Genomic DNA, 11,174 nt, shown 5'->3' with positions numbered 1-11,174 from the left:
ATCGATAACCCTTACTCGCATTGCGGTAATCCTTTCCTACCAAGGATAGTGAAATTCCTTACTTACGAGGGTGACACTTAGTATAACTGGCACATACAGTCCCTTATAGCCCGTTTGGTCAAGCTGCAAAAATCAGCTTATTTTGATAAGTGCTTTTTTCCAAAAGTGTTTTTCTCAAAAGTACTTTTGGTGAGAAGTGGTTTATGTTTGGCTAATTAGTTTGAAAAGTACTTCTGAGCAGCAATTAGTGTTTGGACAAGCTTTAAAAAACTGCTTCTAAGTGTATTTTTCTCAAAAGTGCTTCTCAAAAAAGTGCTTTTGGAGAGAAGCTACTTTTTTCTGCTTCTCTAAAACCACTTCTGCTTCTCCTCAAAAGCACTTTTTTTCCTTCCAGAAGCTTGGCCAAACACCTCAAATTGAGGCCAAAAGTGCTTTTGGCCAAAAAAGCACTTTTGGCCAAAAATAAGCTTGGCCAAACAGGCTATTAAGCTGAACTTTGCTCACATTGCTTGCTTTAGGGAAGCATCTCCCTGAATGACCATTCTCTGAATTTCTCATGAATCTTCTTTTGTCGTCCATTTTATTATTGCCGGAGCAAAATCTGAAATTCTTATGAAGCCGACTATTATCAATCACTCAGTCCTTAATTCATGTTTAGTTTATCTTGTTCACCAATCCATACTGGTTCTATTACTCTGGGATCTAACTTTTCCTCTTGGTGATTGCACTAGAGTTGCGAACTTATTTCTCGAAATGAGGACATGACTGTATGGCCTATACACTTTTGTTTTCCTAAGGCATGTCACCTCTCGTTTCTTCCTTCATTTGACTATAGATTTTGTAGTACTGTCATCTTTTGGTATATCGTTGTCATCCATGTATCACATCTTACTCATAATTCTTCATTAACTCTTTTCTTATTTCCCGCTAACATTTATGCCTATCACTTTATTCTGAAGACTTGAACAAGACATGCTTTTGCTTTTAGCTTCCCTTTGCTCCATCCAGTGGCTCTTCAAGTTTCTTAACACTTTCATTTTACTAGGGACGCGAGCCACACTAAGGTAATATTTATCCCTTCAAGGCTTCTAGTGCATGTATTAGTAGTACTCATATCTGGTTGCACTATTTTAGAGTGTACCATCTGGTTATCTCACAAGAAGATCTATTAGCACACTTGCAATATCCTTCGGAAGTGTCAACTAACGCAAACAATCCATTCATTATTTTGGGTTACTCTCTAACCCCAGCCAGGTCCTGATATCTGTCCTTCTCTTATACTACTCTTGTTATCCCTTATTGGGCATAAATGAGATGGGTGTTGCCAATTATACATACCTCTGTTATTGTTGAAGGTAACTCAAAAGGCTTATATTCCTCTGCACGAATTGTAAATATCGACAATTTTCATTAACTGGGCATCTCGTACCCTTCTTCGTCTTGCTTCTTTTACTTGTTGAAACTTGTATCTATCTTCTGAATCTCTTCATTTCCTTTTACCATAGGGGTGGAGATATTCCCGCCTTTAGGCTCCTTATCAAAAGGCTTACACGTCTTAGTACACCCATGTTCTACTAAAAACTTCACACTTATCCATTGTAAGAATGATACCAAATCGAGTTCCTCTGACTCAACTCTTCCACAACTATATCTCTTACCAACTATTTTTCTTGATGTACGCATCGTCGTACTATGACTAAGATAGAGTTTAGGAAATTGATTTCTTATAACTGAGCTCTACCGCACGATCTAGAGTAGGAAGAAAGAGTGACAGTCCTAAATGCCATGTAGCCTCCTGCTTATAAGTGTGGTACACAACACACCCATAAACAAGACTCTACTAGACACGGCTTGTAGACTCCCTAGGACAGAACTACTCTGATATCACTTTTGTCATGACCCAAACCAATGGAAAGCGATGGGCACCCGGTACCTTACTTAACCAAGTACCAACATAACATATCTTTTCATGTCATACTATCATAGATAACTGAGCCGGAAGGCTGCCGTGAGATAAATCGTATAAAACATGTGATACCAACTTATACATAAGACATACATGCTTATAGGACCAAAATAACCACTCGTATACTGAACATAGGCCGACAAGGCCATACAATCTTTTATGTACATGACATATGTCTACAAGCCTATAAGAATACATAATTCTTTTATAAGGGTCGAGATAGAGTCCCGCCATACCAAACAATACACGTCTAAATCATACTAACCAAACGAGTAACTCCGAAGCAAATGGAGCGCACCAACATCTTCTGCTGAATTGATAGCCTACTTGGAAGGCTCTCGACCTGTCTCTCGGGACCTGCGGGCATGAAACGCAGCGTCCCTAGGTTAAAGGGATGTCAGTACGAATAATGTACCGAGTATGTACGGCACATAAATAAATACATAACCGACATGGAAGAAATATAGAGTAAATGACTCAACCTGTAAGTCTGGATAACTCTGTAATTCATGAAATAATTATGGTGTCATGCATATGCGTATGAATGTCATGTCGTGCATAGGTACATGTTTCATAACATCATCAGGCCTTTGAGGGCATCCCATCATATCATCTCGGCCACTGTGGGAAAAATCATCAACATATACCAGCTGATGAGGTGGTGGTGCATATATAATGCCATAATCTTTCCCATATCCTATATGCATATATACACACATACACACACACACACACATACACACATATATATATATATACGCGTATATAATGCCATCTGGTCATGAGTCAATGTATATGTATAAATGCATGAAATGCATATAAAATACGTTAATAAAATCTCTCGGTACGTCATAAGACCATTATGCCTCTGATTAATATCATAAAATAAACTTTACCAACTTACGTATTTTTAAGACCCATGTACAAATGATAGAATAATATGACACATGGGAAATCAATAACTTAAGCATCTCTAATATTTCTATGAATAGAGTCGTTTATGGAAGTTGTGCATTTGCTTGTTTCGTTCGTGTCGTATAAATCATGCCAAAAAGAAAGAAGGGATAACCTTAATATACCTGAGTCGATTCTATTGATAATCCCTCTAACACACGTCAATTGCGTCAACATGGAACAAGTCGTACGAAAAGTTTGAAGCAACAATGTTGCTATGCAACGATAATATTGGCTGAAATTTTTCCTTAAACAATTGGCAGTAGCGTTCTGCTCTTAAGAAGTCTTGGTGGAATCTCCTTTTTAAGAGATGGAAAATAGTATTATTATGCAAGGAAATGGCTGAAAACACTTGGCCAAAAAAAATCACCTTTCTTCAATCCTTCCTTAAAAGATTCCTAATTTTTATCCTTACTTTAAGGTAGACCCCACCTAACTAGTGACTAAGCCACATAGTAAACTTAAGTTTGACACATCTCAATCCCAATTCAAGAGTCATTACTTGTCTTTAAATGGGATGCCACGTTTCAAGATGTAACACCTATCCAAATATTTAGATTAATTATCCACTAATCACTTGATTAACTTGTTAATCTCCCATTAATCAATAATTAACCAATTACCCATATAATTAAGAAATATCTCAAATTACTTAAAATACTACTCACTTTAACTTACCTTATACACTTTACTATGTTGTCCATGAGGTACCTTGTATGGTACTAGTCCATAAATATCGGGTATTATAGCTCGGACCGTATTTTATCCCAAATTATCAAACTTCGACGAAATTAATTTCCTTTGATTTGCTTATCCTTTCTCCTTCACGAATTTACTTATCCCTTGTTTGAAATAGAATAACACTTATAATCCCAAAATAGTCTCATTCCCGAGCTTACGTCGATTAACTTACGACGAAACTTTAACGTACAAAAATGCAGGATGTAACACCTTATTTCCGAGCTTTCATCAATTTATTTATAGCGTACTTTCACGTAAAAAAAAATGGGGTGTAACACAAAAAGGCGGCGTTCTTCCTTAGCTGGGGGTAAAAATAAGAAAGTAAAGAAGGCCGCGCCCGAGCTATCCGCAGTCACTGTGGTTATTATCGATGACGGGGAAGCTATTAATGAAGAGGCTTCTCTCCAAAGGAGACAATGATCTTCATCAGATCCATACGGGAGGAAAAACGTCTCTCTCTCTCTTGATCTCAAAGGAGTGTAACCTACTGTCCAAGCCGGTAGAGCTCACCAACTACCTGAAGCCGGTGGCTTTAGAGAATGATAATAAGAAAATACACTCTCTTTCAAGGGAGTGTAAGTTAAATAACACCATGCACAATGCAGCAGTGATATTGTACTTGTTCTCTTTATTGCTTGTTTCTATTCATCTGTTACAACACGCTTTCTGACTTCGATATTTGTTTCGCATGCCAACTTCCTCGCTTCCGAGGGCCTTCTGAGATTGATCCTTGACAAAGAGGGACTTATGTCTGAGCGAGATCAAATGTTGGCCGAGAGGAATTAACTCGTCGTGCGCCTCCCGGTGCTAGAGGCGAAAGCTGCTGAAGTGGCCAAGCTTGAGGCCCGATTGCAACAGAGTGAGCAGGAGGTGATGGCTCATAGTCAAGAAGCCACTCAGCTACATGCACAACTTCAAGATGCAAAGGCTAGGTGAAATCTCAAGATGTTACTCTTGCTGCTACTGAGAGCGAGTCTGCCTCCATTGAACGAGCAAATAATTTAGAGGCAGCTTTGAACTGCAAAACTGAAGAGGCTGCTACTACCGAGGAGAAGCGGGCCTGGATGAAAGGTAGGTATAAGTAGATCATGGATCAAAATATGGTTCACATAACTACAATTTGTGATCTCGATCTTAGCATCAGTGCTATGAGATTCGAGAAGGATGGTCTTTTGACCGAGGTTGATAGGCTTAAAGCAAAACTTCAGCACCAAGGGAATTTCCTCATTGTTTAAAAAACATATTCTATGTACCATATATGGAGTAAAACCTTGGAAGAGGCCAAAACGGGTGTTATTGATATCGACAATGAGATTGCCAAAGGCCGAACGCCGGAGTTAACTGCTCGTGAACATCTCCCGGCTCAGCCTGATGCAACTGACACTTCTAGTCCCAGTTCTGAGTTTTTGGGAACCGAAGATGAACTTGAAGAGAATGATGGTGAAGTCCAAGATCCTGCGCTGACGATAGATTCGCCTACTTCCCTCGGGGGCGTAGATGTGTCTCTTCCCCCGAGTTCCAGTGGCGATGAAGTTTGGCCTTTTTGCTTTCTTTTCTTTTGTTGTTTTTCTTTGTATTTTTGTACTTATGCTTCTTAGAACGTTTGTCAAATAAAAATGACATTTGCTTAAGCATGGCACAAAGTTCATTCTTTTTGCGTCGAATTAAGTAAGGCTTCGAGTGTGTTTTCTTCCGATAGATTTTGGGTTCCGGACATAAACCCTTCCGGAACCAACCGTTTACTATGAGGGTTTAATAAGAGAGGGCCCTCTTATGTATACAGTGCTCTTGAAAAGGAAGTCTTATGTTTATTCCGGCACTAGCATTTGAAGTTTTTATTTAACTTTCAAATGATAAAATTAATTCATTGTTTGGACAAGAAACAAGATAAAAATAAAAGGACTTTATTTTATTCCTTCTATCTTCAAAAGTACATAAGCATTCGTTTGCTGAAAGAAAAGAAATTGCCAATATATGTGGCTAATTTGTACAACTTGTTTCTACGTGGCTAGCTGCGCAGTCCCCAATCCTGATGAGACATTATTGTTCCCGGGTCTCCTACTCCCAATTTTTGTGGCAATCAAGTTGTCGTATTCTCATATTATTACCCCCCCCCCCTTTCAGTGTTCGAATACGAGGTAAGCGAATTGGAACACTGGAAGTCTTGTTCCTTTGAGGAAAACACTTGTGAATGGTTGAATAGCCTTTGGTCCGATAGCAAGTTTTATTTCCCATTAGGAATTTTCTATCGAGCCAAAAACTATTTAACCATCCCGCAGTGGTTTGTTGTTTCAATGCCTTATCATTTAAAGGTCTTAACTCAGCTGATGATGTTTCCATCGAGCTAAAGATTACTTAACAATCCCGCAGTGGTTTGTTGTTTCAATTCCTTGTCATTTAAAGGTCATAACTCTAGTGATGACATTTCCTTCGTAGTATGCTTTCCGCGTTAAAAAACTTGCCAGAAAAACCCAATTGGAACATAACCTGGTCGAAGGAAAAAAATGTATAACACATACTTTTAATATAAGCAGGATCCATCAGCAATAATATCTTTTGAGGTTAGTCATGTTCCAGTTGCTCACAATTTGACTCCATCTCGATTCTCTAGTTCGTATGATCCCTTCCCGGTTGTTAATACCCAATTTTGTCCTCATATTTTTCAAATAAGTATATATACTTTCCAAATGTCATTTTGTGTTATTACTTAATTTACAAGAGTTATACAAGTATTTTCTAGAATTTTTCATATTTTTTAGAGCTTTAAAATTGATTTTCTTGCATTTAAATTACTTGATTATTTATTAACTATCTCTTTAAATTATTATGTGATGATTTAATTATCCAAATTTATTATTTTGCTTCCACGTATATGTTTTATAATATTTTACTTTATTTTATATAATTACATATGTATTTTTATGCTAATTACACAATTTTGCAATAATAGCCTATATTTTACAATCAATTGCACTTTGTCATTTTATTCAAAGTTGAAATAATTTCATATAATTTTTTAACCTTCATATATTATTTTAAAATGTTATGTTGTATAAATAATATTTTTAACTATTTTATTAAATTATGTATTCTTTAATTTCTTGTATTTAAAAGCCAACCCAATCCCCAAGCCAGTTTTCGGACCAAATAGGCAGCCCAGATACCCCAAAATCCTTAGACCAATAACTCCAGCCCAAACCAAATGACCCTTGTGACCAACCCGGTCGGAACCCACTAGAAACGACCCGCCCCGCCTTCTTTAAAATGTTGGCCATTGATTTTAAAAGATCAACGGCCCACGATCGATCCCTTACTTTTAATTACTCCTCTCCTCCTAAACCCTACAGCCTCACTCATCTCTTTACAGCTACCCTTACACCCTCTCTTCTACCCTAAGAAACCCTAGCCGCCTCATCTCTAAATACCTCTCGTTCCGGCTAGACAATGGAATCCCCTTATGATTCACCTTCCTTATTTGTGTTACCGCATCAGTATCTACATGAAAATGGCGTTACTTAGTACTTTCCTAAACTTGGCAAGTACTATCTCTCAGAATCGGGCCCGTTCAACTCAATCTTGGAGATTTGGACAAAATCTCGTCCATATACACGAAGGAAAGCTTTATTCTTCATACCAGTTGGCCGATTTTGAGTTTTAAACCCTAAATAGGGTCTGGAGTTTGATTTCTTTCCTTTCCGATTACTCTACTGACTTGCATGCGAGATTTTACTCTTTTTGTTCATGTTTAATTAATTTCTTTCCTTGTTTATATGCTTGATTTTACAACTATATAAACCCCTCCCCTAATTCCCTTTGGACAGACTCTAATCGCTTAAGAACTACTGTTAATCTCTTACTTTCACCTCTTGTATTATTTCTATACTCTCTTGATTGTGGTCGGCTGAAAGCCAAGGCCACCGGAATCTTCTCTATTAACCTACCTAGTGCGAGCATTACTCGGGGTTCACTGAAGCTCTTGTGAACTTTAACGCACTAGGATTTGGGGGTTTTCACTGTTGCCTTTCTATTGTTTTCACTACTGAGATTTTGAGTTACTCACTCTCTGCTCATTTATCTTCGCAACTGGTTAGCATTCTTGACTTTCATAGCCTTAAATGTTACTCTTTTACTCGCTCATGTATCTGTACTTTGTATCCCAACTCTGGCTGAACTTTTAGACAAGCATGCCTTAAGCTTCTCTATTGTTTGTGAACTCTCAACTTTATATTATTGTGTGCTTTCTGTAATTCTATTGTCACAATGATGTTCTGTAGTTACATGACCTCTAGTATCGAACTTGATAAGTTTCAACATATGTAGTAGACCTTCACTCTACGTATTTGATTTGAATAGTTTCTGGCCCTCTTAAGTTTTGTCTTATTGATCATGTTCATGTTATCCTTAATGTCATGTTCTTTGCATGTTATAAATTCACATGTACGCCTTGGATTTCTGGGATCTTTTGTAGAAATTGCTTGCTCAGAATCTGCTTAATAATTCTCTTCCTATTGAATCTTTTAGGAATGATCTATTATTTCCTGCAAACTGATTCTTGATTCTCCCATGTTATAGCATTATCTCAATATATAACCAAGCTTATTTATCTGCAATTTGTAACTCTAGTGGTTATGTTCCTTGACCTGTCAATCCTGCACTCTTAGCATTACTTTTAGGATAAATATCAATGTGTAGTTTTCTCTCATGTGGGATCGACTGACAGGAGTCCTAATGTTTGCTTGTCTTGTTAACCTATAATTGACATGTTCTTTTACCTACTATGAGTTCTTTAGAGTTTTTGTGCTATAGTAATTTCCATCATGTTAAGTTTCATGATTAATTAAGTGATATGTTTGCCAAATTGTATCCACTAGCATGTTGTTATGCTGTTTGCAGCCACATTCTCATTAGGTTCTCATTTTAAAACTTTTATATAAGGACTGTACTCTACCTACTTCTTGTTCATAATTCTGCTAGACTATTATCTAAAGATCTTTAGGTTTTTTATGGAGCATACTTTACTTTGAATCCTTTTGAAGTGGTTTGCTATTCTATGATTCTCAACCTTGTCACTATCAAACTCTGCTTTTGGAATTACAAAGCATAAGCTTGCCTCATATGTATTTTTGTGTGCCTTTCAATTTAGCATGATCTTATTTATGTGTCTTGGCTAGAGCCGTTGATGGTTACAACAGTGTTTAGGTTGTTTTGTGAATATTGTGTCACCTGCCGAGCCAAAATTTAGCATCCATTTGGGTAAGCAAGTGGTTCATTAGGCCTGGAAATGGTTTGTGTGTTTTGTTTGACCTGGGCACTGGATTCAGGCGCACTCTAGTTGTCTTGTGAGCCTGTGGTTTGGGCCTGTTGTTTGTCTGGAGAGTAAGACTATTAAAGGCCTGGGATATCCCTGGGTTACTTTTGTCTGGGCGTGTAATTGCTTTAGTGGGATCGTATTCGATTTAGCCTATGTTTTTGTTATTTTACGGTCTTTATTATTTCAATCTTGGGCTGTAATAATTTGTAACTAAACAATTGGGGTGCTAGTGAAATTGTGGAACAATATATTCTAATGCTTGCATAAAAGAGAAGAAAATATGCCTATAGGGTCTATGTGGTCTATTTGATATTTTGTTCAGCATGTCTTATATGTTATTTAGTCTAACGTGTTGTACACCAATAGATAGCATGCCTATAGAAATCACGCACACACTTCACTTGTCAAAATATGCTACACTTGTTTATATCCAACGCTCTTAGATAACATGCCTATAGGATACAACAATGCAATACCTTTGCTTATCTAGATACCATGATTATAGGGTCCTAACTAATTAGTCAATTGCTTCATGCTGCTTTTGTACTGCTTCACTTAGATAGCATGCCTATAGGAATAAAGTGTGATAAAATCAACTTAATTGTCAATTGTTAGAACTCCTGCCTATAGGATGTTGTTGTGTATAAGAACTATTTATGAGATCAATGTTGTTAATATTAGACTCTCAAAGTTGTCACTACCTAATCACGCAACTGTTAGGAACCATGCCCATAGGACGTTAATGTCTTCTTGAGGTGCACGCTAATAAAATCAGCATTAGTAATCTGATCACTCGTATCGCTTTATTACCTCACTAACAGTTAGAAATCATGCATATAGGACTTGTAGTGTTTTAACCTGCCTGTGTGTTGCTTATATAATACTAGAAATCAAAATCACATAGAAATCCTGCCTATATGACTTAACGATTAACATCATGTGTTGTATAATCTAAAAATCTGTGACTGATCGCGTGCTTTTGTGCTTATATGTGGAGGCTAACTTGAGTATTTCATTGTTATTATGTGTAGTCCTACCTGTTTTGAATGTCGCCTAGTTTTTATCATTTTGAGCACCCTAAGAAAAGTCTAGAACCACCCAAATAGAGGTCCAAAGCATTCTGGACCATAGGTATGGGACGGGTAGTGCACGCATGGGGTACGACCAAAATTGAATTAGAACGCTTTTAGGTAAACAACTTCAACATAGTAATTGAGTAATATGAGATGATAGTCTGTGCCTGCTGAATAATATAAGCAACACCTACCTAAAGGAAGTTGCAAAGTATTATTTATGTTGCATGGGGTGATCCTTTAGGCTAAAAAACTTAGGACCCTTTTTTTTTATATACTTGATATTCACACTTACTCGTTTAATATAGACTAATGTAGTTGTATCCTTTTAGTCATACTAAGATTTGTACCGATTCTCATATGCTATAATAAGACTTTTCAACTTCTAACCTCTCTTTACTTATTCGATCACTTAGCATAATTACATAATCCACATAGTTTAAAGTTTGGGGTGGACCCATATTTGTGGACCTCAGAGAGTGCCTAACACCTTCTCTTCGAGGTAATTATAGCCTTTACCCAATATTTGGTGGCTTTGACTAGTCAAATAGAGTTATCCACAAATAGGTGCCCGAACGCACCTTAAAATTCGTTAGGTAGTGACTCTTCTCTTTTAATACTCCATTTAAAAGAGTTGTCATACGTCAAAACCCGATTTCGCGAGAAAACGGGATGCGACATCGGTGATAGTTTAAACCCGGTAGGGGCCTTCCCACGTTTGAACCAGCTTTCCAGCATTGATCTCCCAAGTGTTCTGAGTCACTTTCCTCAAAACCAAATCTACCACTTTAAAGTAGCGAATATTGGCCCTCCGGTTATAGTATCTTTCCATCCTTTGTTTTTGAGGCACCATTCTCAGGTGTGCCAAGTCCATGCATTCATCAAGTAGCTCCAGTTTGACCAGTAATGCCTCATTATTTGCTTCTTCATCCGTCCGAAAGTACCATTAGGTTGGTTCTGATTCTTCTACCGGGATTAGGGCTTCTGCACCATATATGAGAGAGAAAGGTATCTCTCTCATGCTTGATTTTTCTATCACCTGGTATGCCTACAGCACGTCTGGTAACTTTTTGGGCCATTTGACCTTGGCTGCTTCCAACCTCTTTTTGATGTTTTGAATAATCACCTT

This window comes from Nicotiana sylvestris, chromosome 2 (assembly GCF_000393655.2).
Source record: "Nicotiana sylvestris chromosome 2, ASM39365v2, whole genome shotgun sequence".
NCBI lineage: Eukaryota > Viridiplantae > Streptophyta > Magnoliopsida > Solanales > Solanaceae > Nicotiana > Nicotiana sylvestris.
The sequence above is the reverse complement of the archived record's forward strand: the minus strand, read 5'-3'. Positions refer to the sequence as shown.